Below are 26,788 nucleotides of genomic sequence, written 5' to 3' on the forward strand. Positions count from 1 at the left end.
CGTTCCTGATGTGTAGTTTATTATTAATGTCTGTCTTTGAAATGTGAAGCTCATCCTGCATATTCGTGTTAAACCTTTGGATTTGCACTTTTCTCGAGTGGTTTGATACACATTTACCAAATAGGGGAAATATAAATGTTTAATAGATTTACATCACTAATTGAATATAGTTATTGGTTTTACTCAAATATTCTAACTATACCAAACATACACAATACAGAGATGACTCGAACTGAGCTGTATTAATTCTCTTAAGGGTTCATTTACCGTCACATCCATTTTGTATTTTACAATAGTACTTTTAGTCTCTGAAAGGATAATGCTGTGCAGCCAAACACTTTTCAAGCATTCTTTTTAGTTTTCAAAGATACTGAATATATTTATGTATGAAGAAATCTGTGTGAAATGGTGCACCAGAGTTGAAGACGATGAAAGAGTTGGAGACATTAGAAGCGCATCCTATCGTTATGGTTTGCTTTCTCTCCTCTATTTGTTTTGAAAAACCATCAGTACACATTCCTCCACAGACGCCATGTTAGACTGTGGTTATGAAAACACTCTTTATGTCTCTATATCAGCCTCTTTACTGATGTGTGTTACATACTGTATACTGGGTGCATCCCTGCTACTTTGTGGGTAAATGGTGTGATGCCACGTTTAGTCGAGTTTCACGGCCAGCTTTCCTCTGGGGCTGCAGACGGTACAGAAACATTCGATGAATAAAGTGTCAGACAGGAAACATGTGAAAGCAGAGACAACAAAATACAAGAAAATCACTCTCTTAGTTTAGCTTGTTAGCATAACATTTCAAGACTTTACTTTTGAAGGCATTTTGAATTTGTTTTAACATGATTATTATAGTCCAGATGAACGATGATGGGAACCGAAGTCCTCTGACAAACAGATTCATGGAAGGCCATCCAATAGTTGTTCAGATGAATCAGTTTGGACTAAAGTGGCTGATTGTAGCCAACACGCACAGAACTAAAGACCTATAAGAAAGATAATCCATCATCTAATTCTCACGTATGCACTTATGGAATTTAAACTGTCCCTGAAAAACAACATTTTAACATTAAAACTTAACATAAAAAATGTACCCTTCTTCCCTTCTTCTCTAAGGATCCTGACATTCCTGCGTATTACCGCAAACCGACCAACATGTGACTCACATTTCCACATATTGTGGAAAGATGAGCATTGCTTTGTTGCAACTCTGAGTGGCACAGGTGCCTTCTCCTGAGTGAGAAGCACATTGGCCGAGGACACCAGCCATCATTTAATCAGAGTGCCGCAGCATCTGCTCTCTGGTTTTTAAATAGATCATATAAAGAGGCGAGGAGGACTGCTCTCAGTCTCTTCATGCCATCCATTCACAGCAGGAAACAAAAGCAAGCCAAACTGTATGTATGATTTACAGGTGCATGTGGAGTTCAGCTGGGATACTGAGATGAAGGTTGGGATTTGTACAGGGGCCAATGCTTGCTAAAATCACCAGATGGCTGCCTGAATGAATGAGAAACTGAATGAGCTCGTGCAAAGACTCATTTCTGGAATTAAGTGGTTCCTATTCTCGTAACTTTGACCAAAGAGTAGTGTCAGTAAGGGGAGTCATGATGGCATGAATAGCCGCTTTCACACCAAGCACTTTGCCGTACTTAGTGCTCAGCAGTTAGTACCCCCATTGAACTAAAGAGCAGATCGCGTTCACGTCGGAATAAATTCCCTGAGGGAGGATTAGGCAAATGAAGCCGCTGACGTCACTTCTTCTTCTTCTGCTTTGGGTTTACTGGCAGGCCGCAAACCACTTCACGGCGTATACTATCACGCAAAGTCCCCGGCCGGAAGTCCCCGGAGTTGGGGACTGGCTTCAGTAGAAGTTGCTGGGACTCCCAACACCTTCCGAATAAATTGCCAGAACGCCAACACCTCCTCATCACTCCACCGCTCCCATGTTTTTTTTTGTGTTGCAATAAGTTATTCTCTCTCCGTTGGTGCGCGGGGTGAATGCTAATGCTAATAATGCTAATGCCAGCAAATACAATGGCGGCCTAACAACATTTTTCAGAGTTTTACGGGGCGTGGTTTGCAATTCGCCCAGCCAATCAGAAATTGGTACTTTTTTCTCCCAAGACTACCACCTCTCTGGCAGTCACTAAACATGGGGGTAATAGTTCTTTTTTTGGTGTGAACGCAAAATTCCAGGCACTATCGGAACTAAACGGTAAGTAAAGGGTAAAAGTACTCCGGTGTGAAAGCGCCTATTGAGTGGTAGAAGATGGGACTTATTGGCCGAGTGTAAACCTTTTTCTCCAGACAAATAGTGTCTATCTCAGACAGAACAGGTGCTGTAAGTCAGTCATGATGGAGCTTTGCCTCCAGGGTTTCTCACAGCTGTTGGTACAGACAGCGTTCAGTCTGCAGAAGATACTAGATTGATATATTCTGTCAAAAATATCACAAAAGGGACATTTTTCATTGTCTTCTTGTTGTTTGTACTTAACTTGTGGTTTCTTATTGAAGTGTCTGTTAAATATACATAGGGTGAAGCATATCACATAAATGTACGTTTTTAAAGCTATAGCCCTATGAGTTTAACTGTATTATTTTTACAATCTTTCTGGTGCAAATAAGTTTCTTCCCTTTTCTCTCTTTGCTTTCTGTTAACAGAACTTAATTGAAAGATAATTTACTTAAAACTACATTGATCAGCAGATCTGACAGCGGAACAATATACAGTAGTGTCTAGGGACATAAAGATTTAGACAATTTAACTTATCAGTATTTCCTTTTGTGGGTGACAATGAACACTAAGCACATCAAAACTAATTTTCATTTATTATTGCTAAAGCTTTCATCCCGTCTTGAAACAATTATCATTTCATGTTTTTTGAGGGTAGATGGAAATGACGGCCTTTAGACTGCAAAATGACACTGACTTTGAGGTAAATGGAGGCTTCCTGTATGTTGGTCACATGGAGCTGTAGTGTGAGGAGGCACAGAGCTCTCTGGACAGAGATGAAGAGGCAGAGCAAACGCTGGCTGTGCGCTGAGCTCAGATGTTCTGTCCTTCTGGCGATAATTAACTTTCACTGCAGGAATTTAACTGTGTGACACAGAAACCTCTGGCTCTCTGAGATGTCAAAATGTATGCTCGATAAAAGTTATACTCAAATGCTGTATGCACATTTTTGTAGAAAATAATATTTAATCCATTACAGGGGAAACAGTAAATCCTTTAAAAAGGTGTTGGGTGCAAAAGCCTGAAATCATGACAAACTTAATTATTTAATCCTAAAGCATCATCTTAAAAAAAAATTAATTTCTAAATAAGGATACTGCCTAGTAGTTTGTAACAAAGGCTTGCACTGTAGGAGGGACTATGGTGTCCACCTCAGAGGCCTCAAACTTTGTGTCTTTGGGAAAATGTTGAGTGTGATTTATGAGGTCCTTCACAACAAGGAGAATATATCCATAGATCAGGTGTCAGGGGTAGAGCACATTATGAGAACAGATACATCACCAGTAAGACCCTTATATTCAATATGTCATTGTGACGGCCTTGGATCTGTGTTAAAAAACTCAATATCATGAGCATGAATTGCCAGGACAGCTAGATTATCCAACGTTTAAATTGGTATTCACTTAGTTTAGACCCTGCAAAACCTGTCCTTTGAAATTACAATAGAGGCAAAAAAAAAAACATCTATTAGTGCCACTTTGTCTCCCCATGTAGTGCCAAAGCTCGTCGGTTTTATGCTGGAGCCTAAATTGTCCATGTTCGTCCTTTTTGTTATCATGGTTTAGTTTGGCTTAAGCCACATTTGGAAACATAACATGATGTACTTTCTTTCACACAACTGAGAGTCCCAGGTGTGAGTTTGTTTATGGGTGAGTGTGCTTATGTTCATGCATGTGTTCATGTGCACCTGCTTTATTCCTTAAAACGTGAGAGTCTATCAAAACCGTTTAACTGCAGATAACGTCCTCTCCTGACTGAGGGCTGGATCTCCCGTTGAGATCATCTTTACATGGTTTTTACTCTGCCTCATTGGCTCGTTCAAATAATATTAGCACATTGCCTAGAAACCTGCTTTTGTCTTGACCGAACATATTGTACAGTAAAGGTTAAATGTGAGCTCCAGGGAATTTTCGATTAATGCATTTTACTGTGAAATTTAATTATGGTACGAGGTTCTTAAATTATCACCCACATTTTCCAGCATACTTATTTGTTCCTCCTCCTTCATGATTTAATTGATTAAGTAGCAATTTATCCTAACCATTCTGGCCTTTAAAAGATGTCTCACAAGAGATGTCCCTTCACAACCCCTTTGTATCCTTTGTCAAAAAATACTATCCTCTTCTACTTCCATAAAGTACATCTCAAAGGAACACTTGCGTCATGTCTTTTACCTTTCTAACCTTTCAGAACCTTTACTTGTCTGTGTTATTTATAGGCTATACATAACACAGAAAAGTACATTAATACTAAATAAATCAGTTTTCCTCTTTATTATTAGGTTGGCGATTATCGTTTGCTCCATGAAACGTCAAAGAAGGCCAAACTCCACAAAGCCATACGTGACAACAGAAATTGCAAATACCAAACTTATCTTTTGATAATAATAGTTAACAATGATATGTAACAATGAGGAAAAGGAAATCCTTTGGCTGGAATAAGAAACACATTTTAATTGTTGAATAATAGTGTGCATGTTCATCTAGTAGTCAATGTCATGTCAATGACGAAACAATGTTAAAAGAACAATTGTAATGAATAGCCCAGCATTAAGTTAACATTTGAGAATGCAACACATTAGCCTCAGAAGGCTAGCTTGCTGAATGGCTTGGCACTAAATTGATTGTAGATCATAAATCTAATATTTTAAATCGCAATCAAGTGGACTCGTTTCAATCTTGGTTTGGATACAGATCTGAAAATATGATGGATGCAACGTCAGTTAAACTGTAGTTGCTATGGCACTTTACCAGTAGCAAGTGCCATAGCAACAGAATGACCAACTGCCAGTCTCAGAACACCATCTGTACACTACAAATAAACAAGATGACTTCATTAAGGGTCTCTAGATAAATACACACAAATACAATTCTGGATAGCAAAGGTCCAGTCAAATGTGGCTTTTCAAAAATAAACTAAAATATTTCATTTAATCAGATTAGTATCTGAAATTTGATTTGAAACCAGGGATACATAATCTGTAACAAGCTGTATAGGGATTAGTAGAGGCTGTTCATCAACTACATCTGAAGAGAAAATGTTCTTCCGTTTCAAAACAAAGCATTGATTAGATTGAGTTAAATTCTTTAGCTTCCTGTTGTATGGAGGATTACTCAACTGCTCGCGTTTTTTCCAGTCTATTACTCGTGCACTTCATGCCTCCGTTATCTTCTCTCCTGACTGATTCAAACAATGATCCGTTCAACCATCAAATCCCAAATCACAGGTTAGTTTACTTCCCTCAAACAACCCCCACTCCCAGAGTCCATCTGTCTCACCCGCTGACATCAGAGCGTGTGCATTGTTGGGGTCAGTGCTCAATAGATATTCCCGAGCACAAACAAGAGTTCAGGACGGTCTGTGGGCTATTATAGTTACTACAAATGTTTGAAAAGCATTTTCAATTCTGAGGTCACTCTTTATACAATTGCTTCTACCAGATAACACAAGAGCACTCTATTTCTACTCAATTGTGCAAATATTGTTACATCTTTTTTTTATCATTAAAATCTACCAGGAAACTGTTTTTGTATGAATCCTCTTGAAAAAAAGTATAAAGAATAACCCTGTACGACCTTAACATCCTCTGCCCATTATAGTCTGTATTTCTACAGTTTATAATGCATCATTTTCCAACATTTTCATAACATCATGCACTGTCACTGCCAATATAAATGTGCTCGCTCTATACAATATATTTAGACATATTAATAATAATACAGTTCGTATAGTTAAGATACATTATATACACCTATGTACCTTTTTTTCTCAACATAAAGTACTTGTGTACATAATAGTCCTATCTATTCTTTACATTTAATTACGTGTCCAGCTTAGTGGTCCTTGTTCCTCAGAGGTTATGTCTATTTATTCAGTACATTCAGAGAAAAAAGTCAAATATCTAGGATATGTACTCATACTTGTCTAATAAAGCTCATTCTGATTCAGATGGTTGATTGTTCAATCTGATAAGTTTGACAGGAACATACATTTAAGGTCTTGGTTGTATACAATTATTCTATATCATGGGTTGTTTCGTCTGTTTTATCTGTGAAGATTAAATTAAAGTCAAGCAACTATAAACCCAGTTACAGCATTAGTGTCTCAAAGGAGACGCTTCTGGTTGTTTCACCATTTTGAATTTGCTTAATGATGGCCTTTGCCAAACATAAAGCCTAATTCAAGGTTTAAAATAAATGACAAGCTCTCACAGCGCCTTTCCTTGAGACAGGAGGGCCACCTTCGGCCCGCAGGAAGACACTTCTCATTAGCTCGCCTCAGCATTTCCACAAGACAAAGGGCACAAGACTCCTCATATCTACAGAGACAATGCAGAGGTGGCGCTTTGCCTGGCCCCTTTCCTCCTTCAAAGTAGATTAGATGAAAGAAAAATCGCCCTGCGGACAAAGATAATCTGCAGGTTAAGGGGGAAACGTGAACTGTGCAGAAAGTCTTTCCTTGGGAGCTTTTTAAAAAGAACTTCCACTTTGTGTCCCTTTTTTCTAGATGTCATTAGGACTGAGTTAAAAGACTCAAGCAAACAAAAGGTCATTGATTCATTTGTGCTAAAGTGTTGCTCATTTAACAGCCTAAACTCCAAGCACTAGTCTCTGGCAGATTGTCAGCTGGATTCATGAGCGTTTAGCCTGGCAACTTTAAAGAGTGGCTTTACTTGCATGAGGAAAAGTGAAAACACGTGTTGACTATTTCTCAAACTTTACTCTTTCGCTTCCACCCAATTGCTTGCATGTTGGCATCACAGTCTGTGTTGTACATAATGTGCTTTGGGCTTTACCTTTCCCACTGCGTCTCTTCTCATTGCTATTTTGGCTCGGACATTGCTAAACAAACTAACCTAAAGGCGCAGTGGGAATACTAGCTTGTTGTGCCTTTATTTGAGAAGATGCCACATTCAGGGATGTTCGGAGTATACTGCCAGCCTCAAATATTGAAATCCTAAACTGATTACTAATGAACTGCCTCTTCCGAAAGGCAACGAGCCAAGTTTGAAGTCTGACAGCAAACTAAAAGATAAACCCATATCTTACTTTATTTGGTCCAATAAATATTCAGGACAGACTCTCTAAAACCTTTATCAAAGTCAACAGGTCTACTGCTGCATTGCTCTGTGTTATTGAAGTTGAGAAACATCCTGCTTGTTTCCATTTAGGACTCAATGTGACCATCTCTTTCCAGGCCTCTGTTGGTCCCTGCAGGTGTAGCAGCCGATCATGCAATTACCCACCTCAGGCCTGCAGTGGTCTCTGAACAATCAATAACTACTGTTCACTGGATGGGGATCCAGCAGTGTCACATTTCTGAAATGTAGTACTGCAGCAAGTTACAGAATCAGATAAGGCAACATTGTGTCAGGATCTCCAGAGATATTGAGATGCCAGAGGCCATGGTGGTGAGATCTGACACTAACCCTAACCCTATTTAAAGGTCACCTATTATGCAAAATCCCCTTTTTCATGTCTCTTATACATCAACATGTGTCCCCTCTGCGTAAAGAGATTCTGAAAGTTTCAGGAAAAAAGATTTGCTCTCTTTTTGTCCTGATCCATTTCTATAAAAACCTGTCTGAAAATGAGCTGATCAGATTTTGGCCCCTTTATGATGTCATAACGATTGTTGGCTTGTGTAACCATTAGCCAATCACCAACCAAGGTAACGCCCGCCCACCTGATCACCTGAATCTCCTCCTAGAGCACCATTGTGTTCTTTTTAACAAAATCTCTCTCAGAGGGGCGTGGGGAGGGGCTCCTTGTTTTCATCTAAAGTAACAGACAGAGAATCAGCACTTTTGAAACAGGGCTAAAACAGAGGGGATTATGGGATGCTGCAATGATCTGTTTGGTATTTGGAGCCAAACGCTTCAGAGACATGTTTTGTATATATCTGGGACCTATAATATATTGATGAAAAACAGTATAATACGGGACCTTTAATACAGAATACAGACAGAAACTGAATACATGATTTGATATTTGTATTGATCTTAGTCACATATGAGTAAATGTTATAGCAGATTCTAAGGAAGTTAAACACACTTGGGGTTTCATTTTGTTATTCTCGGCTCCCTGTTCTCCATCTTTGGGGCAGTATGTGGGTAGTTAACTTGCGATGTCACGGATGCACCAAAGACAGCCCACTAAAGTAAATATCAACTCCAGCTCGAGTTGAACTCACTGCTGTTTCTTTTCTAAATCAGTTTGCAGCCACATGAAGTCTGCTTTGTGTCACGCAGTGTTTATCAAAGAGGATTTTAAATTGATGAAAAATACATAAGTGTGAAAAGATAGCGTCTGCTCTGAGTCTCACTTGGATTGAAGGAAAACTCGATTCATTACCGGTGCAGAGCTTTGCCCGTTTGACTGCCTGAAATGTAAGGATTTTATTTAAGAAAATAGGATATATTCCTGATATAAAGGGATTGCAACATGGCATTTAAAATATAGTGTATCTGATTCAGGGAGAATAGGGACAGTTACACATTAAAGTATACTTTTTGATGAATACATTTTGGCTAATTGTTGCAGAATGTAATGATGGTTTCCAAAACTAAGTCCAATAAAGGAAAACAAAATGTCTCCTCAGGCCTTGTCATAAAAATAGTGCCGATCATCGCCAAAGCTTTAGCGACGTTTTACCAACAACAGCTTGTTGGTAAAATACCACAGCTTGTGAGCTAATTGCTAACACGCTAAGAAGCTTGGAACACCTCAAGGAAACATTGACAAAATTGAAACTGAGGGTACAACATTTTAGTTTTTTTATTTACATATAATTAGTGGTGTTTGTGTGTCTACTCGCTGTTAGAAAGCAGAAAGTTCAGCTGCTGGTAGTGGTTTATTGAAAATGTAAAATGAATATTGAAACCATTTAAATATTCAGTTCACTTCATTAGTTACTTGGGTAAGTTTGTAGAGGGCTCTCAGAGACAGCTAATTTGTCAATTGTCTAATTTATAGCAATCTATACTGTATTCAAATGTACCATTAACTCTTGACTCTGATCCTTTCTGTATCAGGTAATGCTCACAAGAGAACTGGGTTGAATAAAAGTAGATGGACCAAAGCAGGTATTAAGTAACTTCCTTCATTATGAGTCAAGAATGCATGCTATTAGTCATACTGTATGTTGGTAAGTTGTGTGTACAATTTCAACTAGTAATCTGGCCTTAAAGTTGAACAACAAACTTCTCAATCACCTTTTATTTTCCAGTTTATTCTTATTGTATTCCACTTTACACAAACGTTCTTTACACAATCCTCATAGATTTGTATTTCATGAATTCTTCGACATCACTAAAAAATATATATTTTAGAAGGTTATGTCAGTGAGTAGTAATCAAACAGCTAACTTCAGTTCAGAGGAGGTGAGGAGTTGCAGTGCACAGCCAGAAAACAGAAAATAAAGTCACAGACACACAGAGTTTAAAGTGTCTTAGTTCATCATTATTTATTACAACTATATTTACAGGCAATGTTTCAACCCTGAGTTTAGAGCAATGTGGCGACCGCTGCAAATCAAAAACAAGGCCGTGGTCATTTTTTCCATGAGGTCGTTCCCAGGCGGTCCCCAAACCGGACAAACACACCCTGAATGTGAACACACACACACACTGTGATACAGATGATACAGACTGAACTACCCCGTCATGTGTAACAAATCTCATTCCCATATGGGTTTGGAGAAGTCACAGCGCAGATGTGCCTCATGATTATTGTCCAGTTCATAACACACACATTCATCCCTGTAATGCTTACAAATGAATAGAGCTTAATTGAAACCAATTTGAATAATTACATCGACTATTATTATAGATTTACACTGTCTCTAGTTTATGAGATGCACAATTAACTGTCACTCTGCTGTGTTTCTGCTTGAGAACAGTTCAGGGAACCATTTGAATAATCAAAATTGTCAAATTACTACAATGAATTAAAATGGTCTCAGTAGCTAAGCTTTTCACACTTTAAAACCCAGTGGATTGTCCCTTTAGCACCAGACTACCAAAACCATCTTTGGGGTAGAGGGATCTGAAATTGTGTCAACACGACAGTATATTAAAAACTGCAGAGATTTATATGTAATTGGAGTTGTCAAAATATACTTAAGTCTGACTTTCATTAAGTTGCCAATGAGTTCAACACCCTTTCTTTTGTTAGGTACAAAAGCAAACATTTGGCAGTTAAATATCAATGAGGTTTTACCGTCACTATGATTTAAAGTTTGATTTCCAGTTAACGTAAGACAAAAATATCAGGAATTGTGAATTGTTTCCTCTCATCAGGAAATGGGAAATGAATACATTGTTGTCTAAACCAACCAGTTTATTCTTAAAGGGTTTTCTGAATTCAACAAGGTCAAACCACTTCCTCTTTGTTCCCGTCAGATAGCAGAGTCACACAACCTCTTGAGGTTTATTTTTTCATCAAGACAAATGTTGTCTTTATTTATAGAACACTGACAAATACTGCCTTTTTTTGTTGTAAGGCCAGTCTCTCAATTTAACTGCAAATATCCAAACATTTCTTTATCATCTATTCTGTTCACTAAGCATTTTCTGTGTAAAGACTACAGGAAATAATGAACAAATCCAAAGTAATACTGCAAGATATCCCCTTAAAACCAAGTCATTTATCCACTTTCTCTGAATGACGTTAACTTCAGTCAAAGTTGGGAACAGTGAGTTAGCTTGCTATTTGAACCGCTGAGGTAATGATGTTGAAGCACCAGCAAACAAATCTATTTGTTTTAATTAGAACCAAGCTGAGTAAAGGTTGAGATTTTAATAACATACAGCAGGCATTGTAGAATAATTAGATGGAGACAGCTGTACTTGTAGCTCCCTATTAAGTTTTCTTGGATGGCATTGAATTCAAATACATCATCGGCAACACAGCCATTTATTTCCTCTCAACCTTGTCGTTTGTCTCATTTCAGCTTCCTCCTACTTTCCTGCACATCTATTCTTATCTCTTCCTGCAGATGTGTGTTCATATGGACAGGCAACTTTTAATACTTTCGGAAGATCTCTTCTAGACCCAGGGGAGAGATAATGACGTTGTATTCCGTAAACGCCTCTCACCTATTTATCCTGAGAATAACATGCAGTTTAATTAGCATCAACACTACACACAGGACACGACAAACCTCTCATTGATATCCCCCCTGGTATAAAACTCCTTCTGCAAACATCCGTCCCAAATCCAAATAACCAGCTTTATTCCGCACACTTTCCTTTTTGGCAAGGCTCCCCTAAACATCTAGGTGAAGTAAGACTTAAAAGACCTCACGCTGTGCCCTATTTAGAGCGCCTCTGATGTCAAAACACGAGATTCTCCTTTAACAAGATACAAGGAAGGCTAAAAGGGCTAAGGTGTTCTGTGAATAGAGACACAACATTTTTAAACCCTGATCATTTTATATGTGTAGTAGGAAGCCTCTCCCTTTAGGTTTCAGGCTTGGAGAAGTTCACTTTTATGTTGTTTACCTTATTTAACGGATTGGTGTTCATCTCTTGGAAACAGGACAGCACTGATGTTTTATCATCTATAAGTTCATACAACAAGCTTGTGAGCTGTTGGTCCTTTTCTCATCCATCAGTTACAGATAGCAACACAATAATTAATGAATCGTCATTTCTGGTTACTTAACCCATAAGGACCCACCGTGACACGGGTGTCACTGAACTTTAAATGTTCTGGAAAGTTCCTTATACAGCTTTAGCCTTTATGTTATCTCATGAAGTCCCTAAGTGACACACACTGAACAGTCTGGTGGGTCATGGTCCAGGTCATGTGATTTTGTGCTCCCATACCAAGATGTCCATGTGCCAGACTAACAAGTGACATAACGAGCTACACTTCAAAAGCTTTATTTTGTGTTGCTAAAGGTAAACTTTAAGCCATTTAAGAATGAAAATGCTTACATAACATGTCCTTTATTACATTTAACCTGTTGTGGAAACATTTCTTGATCAAATTGATATGAAACAAATGAGACAAACATCGCTGTGTGATACTGGTGTCACATCGAGACTTCAACCCTAAACTTTCACAGTTAACCCAAAGTGACATATGCACAATTAGAAATATGATTATGATCTTCTCAGTTAATTTAGCTGATTCAATTATATTGAGTTAATATGTTCTTATTATTCAATTCAAAGAATTTTTAAACTAATTCAAACCAAAAAATCGTCCTCATTAATTAAGTTAAAAATAAGAGTTATTTTACCATTAAAGCAATGTGACATACGTATGTCACATTTCAGATATTTGACACTAGGGGGGGTTTCTTGTCAGAAATGTGTTCTAGGCGGTCTATTTAGTCTAAATTATGTTCCCCTTAATTTCCCCAAAAGTAGAAATGGGTCTGGGTTGTTATGGGTTAAGTCCAATATCAACTATTCTTTTAGTTCTGTTTTTGATCTCTACCAACTCCTGAGAGAAATATGTGACATTAAGTGGGCTATGTACTCTCTAACAGTGTCTGTCTGCTGTTGGTGCAGATGGGTTGTGTACGTGTTTTTTTTAGAAATGTGTTCTCTGCCTGCAGCGGTTGACAACAGCGGTATGTAAGTAAACCATAACAGTGAAAATAGAGATAAACAATGAGCTTAAACTGGCAATAAAGTTCTGTAAAGCCGAAGGCGGCTGCAGATTCAGGTGATAATAGGCATTTTCATTGTTATTGCATTGCCATTTGTTACATTATATTTCAGGCATTTCGATCTTAGCTGCTGTTAAAATCCCTTTTCAGTGTGTACATTGCAGACTGTCAAAAGGGATTTTTTTCATCACATAAACACTTTTGGTAACACTTTATATTAGGGTACACAAATTAACCATCAACTAGTTGTTAATTAACATGCATATTAGCAGTATATTGGCTCTTTATTAGTCATTATAAAACACTTATTAATGCCTTATTCTACATGACCATATTCTACAAGTAATAGGCCATTAGTTGAGTTTTTCCTCAATAACCCTCTAATTAGTGCTTATTTATTGCAAGTAAGGAAGTTGTTGTACATGAGTTTTGTTCTTAATATGCTCTGCTCAATATGGGCCTAATAAGGCAGTAGTACCACAAGAATAGTTATTCTCCCATAATAACACTTAACAAATATGATCTCTTCTTATGTAACATGACATAAGTGTTAATTGTGTCTAAATAACTCAAAATTAGGTATTTCTATCTAAGAATATGTTCCCTATTTTAAAGTGAAGTCTTGTTCATAACCAATAAGCTATTAGTTTGACTCTCATTCGGTATTTATATCTAAGAATATGTTCCCTATTCTAAAGTGAAGTCTTGTCCAATAAGCTATTAGTTTGACTCTAATTGACCTGAACATGTTCCCTATTCTAAAGTTGCCTCCTCTTCACACTTTGTAAATACATTATAGCACACAACTACTGAAATTAACCTCAACAGTACATGAACAAAGTAGGCACACGTTGAAATATCGGTTTTTATTAATGAACCATTAAAGAGAGGTTCAGACACATACCAAAACATGTCAAGTTTCTCCAAGGCTGAGAACACATAATGCAGCCTGTACGTTTTAATAAAAACAGATTTTTTTTAACAGATTTTATTTATTTGTGATCATACTGTGTGACCTGCTTGTATGTACTTACACAATAGGTGTACTGTTCTCTCTGTGTTGTACTGTCTCAGTCTGAACATAGATTAAACAGCCAGCCAAACTCTTTTGAGAGCGAGGGAATGAGCAGCCATGCTGAGCAGCCATGCTCCTTTATCGACTTATTTGCAGTCCACTGACATTCAAACGGAGTTAAACTATACAAAAATAAGTTACAATGCACTTAATGATCTCATACATGCAAGTGTAACATACACATATTAACAAATAGGACCACTAAGTGTAAACAAGGTAAATATAGCTACAGTAATGCTAGCTGTGCAATAAGCATGTGTACAGGCTAGTAAGGCTAATGCTAGCATGTATGCTAACGCTACCATGTATCCTAACCATGATCGCGAATGCTAACGCATTTTCTCATTGTGTTTAAGCCGTTTAAACATCTCCAAATGTCATCACATAAACACAATACATGTTACTAATCCTTACAGTGTACGTCATTGCTTTCGGACGGACTTGACCCTTTTACTCTTCAGGTTGCAAAGGGAAAATTAGTAGCAGTGTACTGCCATGCTATTCAGTTAACTTTCTCCTACTTCCTGTACCCGGTTTCCTGTCTAACCTTCAGTACACAATTTACAAAAATATAAATGTACAAATATGAAACATAGCCTACAGGTCAATATCACCTTGCTATTGGTAGCTGAACTGTCAATACCCCAACACATATTCTTAGATATAAATACTTAATTTTGAATTATTTAGACACAATTAACACTTATAGTTTCATGTCTTGTTAATAAGTATTATGGTAGAATTACTATTCTTGTGGTACTACTGCCTTATTAGGCCCATATTGAGCAGAGCATATTAAGACCAAGACTCATGTACAACAACTTCCTTACTTGCTATAAATAAGCACTAATTAGAGGGTTATTGAGGAAAAACTCTCAACTAATGGCCTATTACTTGTAGAATATGGTCATAAAGAATAACACATTGATAAGAGTTTTATAATGACTAATAAAGAGCCAATATACTGCTAATATGCATGTTAATTAACAACTAGTTGACGGTTGATTTGTGTACCTTAATATAAAGTGTTACCAATAAGTACATTCCTTTTTTTCTTGCCTGAGTGTAAATGCTGAATTAAAAACGTTCAAGTCTAACCAACTCCATTTGGGAAAGTCATAAACATTTAGTAGACTTAAGAGGATAGTAGGATTTGCACAAGAATCAAATGTATTCAACTTTAACACATTTGTATTGTTAACCAAGATGGAAGCTATTATATCAGCTGTGTTGTACCATCTAGTTGCAACAATTTTGATCTGGGAGATTATTAACAGCTCCGATGGAGAGGAATCGTCTGCTGTCAGTCGTGAGAAAAGAGGCAAAATACAAATACTTTCTGTTGTATTAACTAATGCCTGTTAAGTTTACACGGCAAGTTTTCACCAAGCTTGAAGCACCATCGACAATTTTGCCGTGCTATAGTCTAGCAAAGCGAATAAAACGGATACATTTCAGACAATGGGATACACGAAACAAGCTGGGTAAGGTCGATGTTGTTAACTAATATCAGCAGAGACAGGAATTTAGCAATCTTTAGTTCATGTTCAATCATTTCACATTACCATTTTATACTAAATCACTAATCCTCACGCTACCTCCTTTCAAGGCACATCACACACACACACACACACACACACACACACACACACACACACACACACACACACACACACACACACACACACACACACACACACACACACACACACGCACACGCACACCAAAACAATAGAACATCAGAGCAAATGCTGAGCTCAGGAAGCAATTGTCTTTTAGCCTGTGAAAATAAATTAGCGAGTGGTGGAAACGTTCAGTCTGAAGAGAAAAGCACTTTAGTGACTGAGCTTGTGCATCCTTCTTTCTCCAAGTTGCTTTGGAGTGGCTGCAGAGGCAGGAATAGATTAACCCCTGAGGTTTGACACTTGACGTGAGAGCATTGTGCCGCATTAACAAGTCAACTTTCTCCAAAGGTCAGTCAGCGAGGATTAAAGCTAACTATTTGCTTTTCACGGCTGATTACACAGCTGATGAATTGCATTTGTTTTTCATACCAAAGATGTTCTTTTGTTTATTGCCACTTTGTTTATTTAGGTATGAGCAACATATTCAACAGAAAAGCAGCTGTTGGTAAATTACACCTGGATCAGTTCAAAAGCTTTGTATATCCCCCTCCTCGGTCCTCGCTATAGTCAGACAGCACCCAACACACAACATAAGATTCATTTAATTACAGATGCTCAGATTTGTTTTTTACAAAAGCTTGATTCACATCTCAAGGAGTTTTCTCTGCAGTCTTCTGGTGACCTATGTAGAGCATTGGGTAACAAGTGGTTGTGTGATTTTAATAAAAAATATTTTTGTATCCAATTTCTGAAGGATTCTCAGCTAACATCAGTAGTTAGATATCCAGAGATACGTCTTTTTTTATTATCAAATTAGTTTTTCTAACATTGTTGAATCCTCACCTTAATATACATATTCAAAAATCATGAAGACCCTCATGTTGGCGATTACAATTAGGGTTTAGTAAAGCCTTTGTTTTAACTTTACAGCCTATATTGAAGTCTCTTTCTTCTCCTTCATGCATTGACAGGATTTGAGGGTGTTGATATGCCAACATTTTTCATCACTCTGACTTTGTTGATGTTAGAGAATTTTTTCTGTGGTAACATCAATCAGAGATTTCAGACTTAAGGTATATCTTTTTTAATATGACACTTTTGGGCTCAGTTTTGTAATTATGTCGCTACGTTTGTGCTGTTTTTATCCATAGAACCTGCAGTTTTCCAGAGAGCAGGTCAAATAACTCTTCACTTGCTTGTGTTGCTGCACCAGCGTCTGTACAGGATATATTTCAAATTGAAATGAATAAAGTTAGTTATCTCCGGTGCAAGCACATTAATAAAAAAAGTAGAGTTTGGCAGCCAGTGTGTTAGCATTGAGTAAGTTTGTAGCCGTGATTGTAAATGTTCTCCAACTCCTTCCCCCTCTCTCTTTGTATCTGTAGTTTAGCACATTGGACAGCTGCTGCATCTCCTTCAAGTTTCTTATTTATTTGTGTCACCATTAGTTGCTGCCCAGATAACAGATGTTCCGTTTGAAGCCCACAAAGCATTACAATTACAGCAATTTGCATGATATACAGAATGCAAAAAAGAAAACAAACAGCTTTAATGTTCGCAGTTGACACCTACCGAGATAATTTCATCTTGAAGGTAACTTTTGAAGTTCTTTGATTTTTCATATTTTCTGTCTCTTTTTGAATGCCTTTGAATCCAGAAGGTGAGAAATGCAGATTAGAAGCAGATTGAATTTGAATAAGACAAATTTAAACGTGTGCTTGAACTGTCGCTTGGAGTATCTTATTTTCCCGTCCTCCATCCTCTGACTGACAAGCTGTTCAATCTCCCCCCGAGGAGACCTGTTATGCTCGATGTCACCATCAGGGCAGATGAATTATTTGTCTCCTCCTTCCATTAGCGGGGTGGGGATAATGAGACATGGCAACCGAGAGTTCAACACGGTGGCAAAGACATCGGCTTGAATCAGGAGAGCTGTTAATCATCACAGAGCACATTTCCGACGCTGCTGTCGTTTCTCTGACTCTCCTGATTTGTATGGATGGGAAGGCTATAAATGACTTTAAAATGCCTCTTAGTGTCCATTATCAGTAACTAGAGCAAACGGTGTCCATACTGCTGCATATTATTTTGAATTGCAACAATTTAACTTGCAGAAATGACTGCACATCAGCTCTTAAGCAGGCTTGTAAATTACATCTCCCGACAGGTAACTGCAACACGTTGAATACAATTCATGCATATCTGACACATGACATGATTGTGTTCATAACTACTTTTTAGCTGTGAAAACTGATTGAAAGATATTTTCTTAATCAAAACAGCTGTCGGAGAATCCTTGTTAATAAGTTGAGGCGTCACATACATTTTTTCCCCCATTCTTTAATGACTTAACTTTAGATTTTTGCAACATTTTGACCAAACTACGACGTAGTTCAATTCACTTCTTTCACATTGAATTTACTTTCTGCCAGTTTGCTTTAAATGTTTTACACCAAGCCACTAGCAAACTTTCACGTACACGCTCTTGTCCAATAAACCTTTTAGCACTGTCCTTCTGTGGATGTACTCAGCTAGGTGTGGACACTGGGAATTGAATCAGCTTACTTCACATGCCATTAAGTGGAGAAGGTGAGAAGCAAATACACCTGCCTAGTTGTTACTAACACAATATGCACTCCATCAAACAGGTCCAGCCAGGGCACAATTTGGAAGCTAGAGGACACATCTTGTCCAAATCAAGATTGATATTGCAGTAGACTCTCCACTGTTTAGCGTTGATTGCCAATGCGTCTTGTGACAATGAATGTAGCGGCTGCAAAGTGTTCAATTTCATGCACTAAACCTGCTTTGCATACAGTCTGCATGCTGTTTGCTCTTGTGCCTCTGTTGTTCCCCAACTCGCTTACGGAGGAATCAAGTATTCCAGACGTCTGCACCGTGTGAGAATGGAAGTTGTCTCCAATTATTTATTTCCATCCGGAGAATGCATAAAGAACCGTTGACGTCTCTACCCCCTTAGTACATCATATTGTGTGACCGGTTCTTTATTCATGACCAGCTTCTCAACAATAATGCAGCAGCATCGCCACTCTGAAACTCTGAAGTGAAAGAAGGACCCAGCCTGCCAAATATAACTCCACCATTATGTCCATCTTCCAGACAGCAGTCTCATTCGTTGTGAGTCATACAGGTTGATACATTTTTACGGTTTTACTTTTAATATTTCAGGATTCTGTACGAGGTCCTAAAAGTCAGACTTGAATTGTCCTTCAGCCGGTATTGCATTTTGCATTCAACAGTTAATTCTCATCTGTCAAGTATTAACACCAGAGGACAGCCTCTTGTTTATTTATGTATACATTCAATGCTTTCTTCTGGACTCTACTGTTAGTAGATGCCAACATTTAATTCGAGCCTCCTGGGTAACTCGACCAAAACCCAATAAATATATGGTCCTGAAGTTTTTTTGGGACGACCTTCACTCTGTGTCACATCACAAATCCATGAATCCAAGACAATATTATGTTTTTACAACAACCATGCATATCCTTTTCTTTCTTTTATTGACGAACCCTAACCCAAATCCCTTGGCCGCAGGGAAAGTTGATAGTGGATGTTTCTAGAAAGTTTAAGACAATGTCCAATGCATCGCTTTTTCAAGGACTTCTTTCTAAAGTATCTGTGTTTAGTAACTTCAGTCTGGTTTCTAAAATTATGGTGGAGAGAATTAGACTATGGAGGAGGTGTGTTGAGGTATGGCAAAAAAAACCGTAAGGGTTGTTAAACAGTCAAATGTTCTCTCAACGTCCCTGCTTTGTACGGGTCCAGGTTTCCCTGTGCTTCCACTATGTGCTAAGCTATATTAGCTGCTAGCTGATGGCCGTAGCTTTACATTCACTGCGAAAACATCAGAGAATACTTTTCTTTCTTATCTCACTTTCTGCAATTGTTGTTTTAACAGTCAAACTATTACATTAAACACACTTAAGTTGCTCCTTTGAAGAGGTTACAGAAAGTGAAACATTTAAAACCAAAAGCATTGTAACTACGTACTTATCATTCACTATACAACACAATCAATTAAAAAACAATACCAAGTGTGTAATATGCAATCCACATTTGGCAAATAATCCACATTTATTATCTTGCAATTACTTGTGCTGACAGTTCTTCTGACTATTGGCGCTCAGAACTCTTTAGTTCTGATGAACTAAAGAGCAGATCGCGTTCAAATCGGAATAAGTCCCTGAGGGAGTATTAGGCTGCTGACGTCACTTCTTCTTCTGCTTTGGGTTTACTGGCAGGCCGCAAACAACTTCACGGCGTATACTGCCACCCGAAGTCCCTGGCCAGAAGTCCCCGGGGTTGGGGACTGGCTTAAGAAGAAGCTGAAGCCTTCCGAGTAAATCACCAGAAACGCCGAAACCTCCTCATCACTCCACCGCTCCCATGTTTTCTTTTGTGTTGCCATAAGCTAGTCTCTCTGTGTTTGTGCGCTGGGCTAATGCTAATAATGCTAATGTGAGGAAAATAAAATGGCGGCTTCACAAAACATTTCGGGAGTTTTACGGGCCGTGGTTTGCAATCCGCCCAGTGAATCGGAAATGGGAACCTTTTTCTCCCATGAAAGTACCTGCTCTCTAGCAGGGACTGATAAGGGGGTGGAAAGTTTCTCATGAACTAAGTTCTAGTACCGGATTTCTTTGGTGCGAACGCACATTTTCAGAAATATATCGGAACTATACTGGGAAAAGTACTCGTGTGAAAGCACCTTATGCCTCTATTTATATTAGTTGAATGAATCAACGCTCACGTATCATCATTTTCATTACCAGTGGTCGTCTTTAGTTTTTTTATAGTTTGTAATAGTTTTACTGCCTCGTAGACAACTTCAGTGTAAGTGGTGCTCTGAAAATAAAACACCAGCCATATTCTACCTAATCCACTCTCCCCAGACTCACTGATTGACTTAATTTCTCTCTGTGTCTGAAGAGGAATGACTGTGTAACGAGAACATGTTGAAAATGATTGTACCCCTCTCCAGCATACAGTGTATAGACGTAATCAGAAAATATCTCATGGTTTACTCGATAAAAAATGTGCAATTTCCCACAATCACTTTTCTGATTCCTGGAAATGAGCAATTTCCTTTTTAAACCTTCCAATTTTCTCTAATTGGTGCGATTAGAAGATGAGTGTTTAACTGAGAGGAACTAAGTTTAGCACCACTTTTGAGAAGCCTATATTCAAGATTATACTTCACACAGCATTCACGTTTCTTCTGAATTTTCCTAATTGCATGTAAGCAGCCTTAATGGACAATATGAAATATGATTATGTTTCTAGTAGGGCTGAACGATATACCGTGTCATGGCGATAACCGCGATATTCACATCGCAGGGACGTGCGATTTTTAAAAAAATGTTTAGGGTGTTCGATATTAAGTAGGTAAATTAACTCAAACACGTCATGTTACAATTATTTTGCTGCTTGCTACAAAAGGAAAACTTGCGCGGCTCTCATGTCAGGGGTACTTGTGTGGAGTGACATGCAGGCTCTGAGTCTGCATGCACAGCAAACAACTATTTCAGATGCCTTTGCCGCTGTTACACCATATGAGGAAGGTTCAAAACGGCATAAAGGAGCTGGTGTATAGCTGTTCTTAATTTTATTTTTATAATGTTGGTTAAAAGATGTCCACTACTTTGCTGCTATTTGGACAAAAAAGGTTTTAATTGTGGAATAAAAAGTTAAATTACCTATTTGGTCACGTATGTTAATTCCCTAATGGGATAATGAAGCTTCCTATAGTTTAATGTAATACGTTTAATCTCTTGGACACCACTCTTCTTCATTCACAGATGAACCCCCTTATCTGAGGGTAAGCAACATGCATTATCATGACATGTTACATCATGACTTAAGGTATAATGAGTCAACCAGTTAAGATCCAGACGTCCGTGACTAAAATCCTTCATCCGGTTAAATATATTTTTAAAAAAACGCAATATATATCGCAGGGGAAAAGAATATCGCAATGTCCGTTTTTTTCAATATCGTGCAGCCCTAGTTTCTAGCATTTGATGTAACCAGGACATTAGCTACGTTTCACCAAAGTCACTACTTCTATTTCTGTCTATTTTGTTATGTTGTGCTATATTTGAGTCGTAGTAAACAAATGACTTTTTCTTAGTACTGTTTCATCTAAGATATCCAGTTGCATTTAACACGTATGGAAGAGCCTGTATATCTAATAATAAGTTTAGTTTGCAGCCTAGACTCTGTAAATGAAAGTAAACAATACTATTCCAACTTTGCTAGGAGAATAAATGTTCTTGTCTCGAACATTGCATGGTTCTAATACTGAGACTACCAGGTTCACTACAGAAGAACCAATTATGTTTGTGTTCACAGTGCAGCCAAAGAAACTCACATTGTAAATAAAGAAGTTTGTTAAAAAAGGATTTCCATCTGCCATTTCATAAACAGCAGACTCTTCCACTAACAATGACGTGACTATGTTGGTGTTATATATAAGTAAATACCGAAATTGGATAGCTGAAATATACAATGGCTTAAAACAGCACCTACATTAGATTAGATTAGATTACTTTATTGTCATTACATAATGCAAGCAGAGTGTAATGAAATAGGGAGTCTAACCAGAGTGCAAACAGTCAGTTATAAATGAGGGTTTGATTATCTGATCAAATAGTTTAACTTGAAGCACATTTGCAAATTTGTTATCAACATTTTAGTGAATTCAAGGTAAGTCTATTAAAAATATTAAAATAAAACCAAGTAAATCTCAAGCCTGAGAAAAAGTATTATTAATACCGTAAACTGGTCCAAACACATCATCTTTTCTCAAGAATGACCTTTAAAGAAAGCAGTCGGAGGATGACTGACACTCGATGTGGGCTCGTCTTTTCAGTCTTTTGTGACAAAGGTGAACTTTTGTGTCATGCACATGAATACCTGCCGCAGCCTTAATAGCGATGCATCTATTCAGCCCCTACAAATTGATGAATTTGCCCCTTTGGGAGACATTCACTGTAGAATAAAGAGGAAGCAATTTCCCATACACCCACTGAAAAAAATGGCATTTGGATCTTTGGCAGATGCCATTGGAGCACAATTAGAAACTCTCTTTTAGATACTGATTCATCCTGAGATAATTTAAATGCCTCATTTTATTATTATGGCGCAAGGTAGACAATGAAAGATTGACAGACGGAGAGTCTGGGATATGGAAAGGAGCAAGAAAAGGGCAGAGAAGTGATTTTGGGTATTGTTACTTCACAGGTCTGTGTTTGCAGCGGCTGAAATTGGTCTTGTTGAGCTCTAAAAACTTCAAAAAATCTAAACGTTTTAAAAATGCACTGAAAGAAACAAATGTACAGCTAACTGAGGGCGTTAGTCATTCAAAAGGTTTTTAAAATGAGTATTTCTGTTTTAGATAATTAGTTTTTGAGTAAAAAATAATAAATTCTTTACAGTTTGTATAGTAACTTATTACGCTCTGTTAGGTACTTTTTATATTTTGGAAATCAACTTGACTCTAAAGTCAGGTTTTATTCTTTAGTTTGGCTGAAGCTTGGTGTCAATGGAGAAATTGAACATGAGTACAACGGCAATGGATACTTACATGTTGAGTAAGTTGAGTTTTAAACTATTTAAAGCTGAATTACTCCCCACGATGATGTGAGTGTGTGTATGTGAGAGTGTTTATGTGTATGTGTATGTGAGTGTGTGTATGTGAGTGTGTATGTGAGTGTGTGTATGTGAGAGTGTGTATGTGTATGTGTATGTGAGTGTGTGTATGTGAGTGTGTATGTGTGTATGTGAGTGTGTGTATGTGAGAGTGTGTATGTGAGTGTGTGTGTGTGTATGTGAGAGTGTGTGTGAGTGTGTGTATGTGATGTGAGTGTGTGTATGTGAGTGTGTCAGGCCAAACATCTTGCAGTGTTTGGAGGGATTTCAAAGGAACACCCATCCTGCCAACCAAGAATGACTCTTTTGAAATTGCATCACCACCGTATTTCCTTTTCTACTCTACCTTTATTGCAAATAACAGATTTTTACAATTGTTCGATTAATTTTGGTCTTTAAAATCTAAAACTTTTAGTTCCACTTCAGTTATTTAGCAAGGGAACCACGCATTGACCACTTTTGCCCAAATGATCACCATGGTGAGAAATGTGAAGCCGCAAGCTGCAGAGTATTTAAGAACCAGGACAAAGTCTCTTTTCTGGGATGTGGGAGAACAGAATGTAGTCTCTCTCTGCCACAGTGGGCACCAAAGACGCCCAGCATGTGGCCACAACCTGTGAACCTCACACTCTGTGGAATGAGCAACTTTGAATCCAAACAGGAAGATTATAGTGCTGGGAAACGCTGCCCACTACCAATTGTGTTACAAAAAACTAAATTAAGATGGATTACACTGTGCAGGATTGGTGGAGGTAAAATAGAAAGGTTGCCATGAATTAGTCAAGGGTTTCATTATTTATTAGATGCTGAAAAGCCTTAATGCATAAACCAGAACATTAGAAAGTCCTACAGCAATCACAGACTGAAGAGAAATCGGCTATCAAACAATCATTATTATCAGGCTTTTTCTAGGCGTGAAATCAACTTGTACTCCCACACCACCCCCTGATTCATGGAGCCATAACCTTGAGGTAAATAAATATATTTATATTCGAAATGAAACATCAATTTTTGAACAGGAGTGTTTTAAGATAGGAGTTTTTTGAATGTGTCAAAAGCATCTTAAAAAAGGAATGTCAGGGGTTCATAAAACATGAAACTACTTTTCTTGTGACCTTCCCTTTTTGTTTTGTTGCCACCATGCCGCTGTGAGATTGATGTCTTTATCTAAAACGGCTCTACATGAATGATAAGCTAAACTGAGGCAAACACAACCTCTGCACCACAGAGAGAAAATGCCCGTCCGAGTGCTTTTAAATGAAAAATTGAACTCTTCTTTACCCTCTATCACGGCGAGATTTGTGCTCTCATCATCACCAAGAGAAAAGAGACACCTTAACACATCCACAGAGACAAAACAAATCCCTTTTTGACCTTTTGGAAATGGCATCTGAGAGTAAATACTTGAATAAATGCCTGCACAAGTGCTTTTTGATGAATGCCACAATCTGAGGTAATTTTATTTTCACAGATCTCATGGGACAGGGCCAAGTGGAAGTGTGCATAATGCACTTTGTCGCCTTTCATACCGCTGACCTTGACAACGGTAATATAACCTCTCACTTCCCTCTAAAACCCGGTGAAAGCGCGCATTGATCTTGTCTTTTGTGCTCATTTAATTGTAGACACCTTGACAAGAAGTCCCGCATCAGCCTCTGGTTTTATAGTAGAGGTTTTGACTGCATCAGATAGACCGGCTCTATAGGAAATAAAATGAGGGAAAATCATTTCAACAGGATGTCATTTCCAATCACATGACACATACGGTCATATCATATATCAGCATGCAAGCTTTTTATCACTGAGCTCCAGCAAACAAGACTGTGTGAGTTGATCAATATTCTCAAGGGAGTCTTAACTGGATGAATAAAAAAACACAACAAATGTCAAAAGTAATCAATAGTTATAATGTGTTGAACTTATTGCAGACCTACTGTAGAGTAGTATAATTGATTGTGTTTTATTATGCATGCCCTACCGGGGATTCATGTTGAGTGAAACAATGAACCAATTGCCTGGTGTCGATGAATAAATGACCTGAATGGACACAAATCCTATTAAGAGGGACATCCTTAGATATGGCAGTAATTTAATATATAATTTGTCTAAAAGTGTATGCTAAAAAGCAGAACATGTGTCAGACACTGGTTTGATAAACGGACTGAAATATTCATGTTGATGTTTTCCAGCTGTTAAAGTCTGTCAGTGTTGGCATGAATTATGAAATATGTCAGTTTTATTTAACATGCCAAAACTGTTTTACTATCATGTGCTAAATTCATTATTAAAGAAATTAAATGTCTCATTTCAAATAAACTATGAGCATTGTCATTGTGATCATATTAGCATTGAGCCAAATGCTGTGTCTTAATGAAGCATCACACAGCACTTATTATGGAATCTATCGTAGTAAATCATATAAGTTTAGTTTGTTTAATCCCCTTTATCTGAATGAACAGGATCGTTGTGCCTCATCCATTATCAACGTGAAGTTCAAACTCACTGTAGAGGAAGGAAATAACCCACATAATGGATAATGGAGTCGAAGCAGGTCAGTCGTTTGTTTTGTTTTGCGTGTCGAGGTAACCGTTTGTAATTTTGTCGGGATCACAGATGGTGGTTATCTGTGGAACCATTGTGTTTGGATATTATTGATTATTCTGTCTGTTATGCTTTGGTGTGTTTGAGATCAGTTTGTTCCGTTCTTACTCTCATGTGTCGTGCCAAAGACACGGCTACACGCCCAAACATATTTCCTGTTCGTCCTACAGGTTTCCTTCGAAAAACTGAGCAGTCACTGGGCGTCTCCATGTAACAACAACTCACTGGTAAGAAACGGATAGTTACCCTTAAAAAAGTCTTCACACATCATTTGCTGAAATGTTGGCAAAGAAACTCCTGCACAACGTCTAACTTTAACATGTTTACTTATTCGTCTTGTTTTGTTGCTAGACCAACATCAGGCAAATCATTTGTGATGATAAAAAGCCATGTTAAATTGGGAGTGGCTGTATGTTCGCTACTGATGCAACACATTACATTCATAATGTGAAATAGACAGGCATACTTACCTTACATCAGTGGTTCTCAAAGTGGGGGGCGCGAGAGACCAGGAGGAAAAATGGCTATACATTTTTTTTTTTTAAAAGATGAAATATTATTGATTCGAAAATAATATGATGCAGTACTATTACGTCTGGGTCTCTGTGTTTCATTCAATCTCGGCTCTGTGTGTGTGTGGAATGAGCCATTTTGTGTGCGCAAGAGAGAGAGCGCAGGTACCGGAGATCGTTGTTGTTAGCTTCTGGTGCTAGCGAGCTACGCTAACGGATATAAGGAGTTTTTTCAACAACAAAGTGGAGGAGAGTCCTCTCCTGTCAGACTGAGGGACTCAGTGAGCTAAAGGACTCTATCAGTGTTATCTCAGTGGGTCTCAAACGTTTTGGTCACCATTAATATAAACAATTATTTCCGAGGCACACGTTTATATGATCATTATAGTTATAAGAAAATAAGAGAATAAATGAAAAACAGGTATGAAATACTATA

At 37.9% G+C, this 26,788-nt stretch overlaps 1 long non-coding RNA gene across 3 annotated transcripts in view; it reads left to right on the plus strand.

Moving 5' to 3' along the window:
* Nucleotides 1-26,788, plus strand: part of LOC307034493 — a 146,733-nt gene that overhangs the window by 42,807 nt on the left and 77,138 nt on the right. For 2 of the 3 annotated variants that reach the window (XR_013806941.1, XR_013806942.1), the window contains exon 1: nt 25,915-26,067. The exons of the other annotated variant lie outside the window; for it this stretch is intronic. This is a non-coding gene — a long non-coding RNA (uncharacterized lncRNA). Of the gene's footprint in view, nt 1-25,914; nt 26,068-26,788 lie in introns of those variants that run through there. 3 annotated transcript variants of the gene reach the window in all.

This window comes from Notothenia rossii (genome assembly GCF_949606895.1).
Source record: "Notothenia rossii genome assembly, chromosome: 3".
Classification (NCBI taxonomy): domain Eukaryota; kingdom Metazoa; phylum Chordata; class Actinopteri; order Perciformes; family Nototheniidae; genus Notothenia; species Notothenia rossii.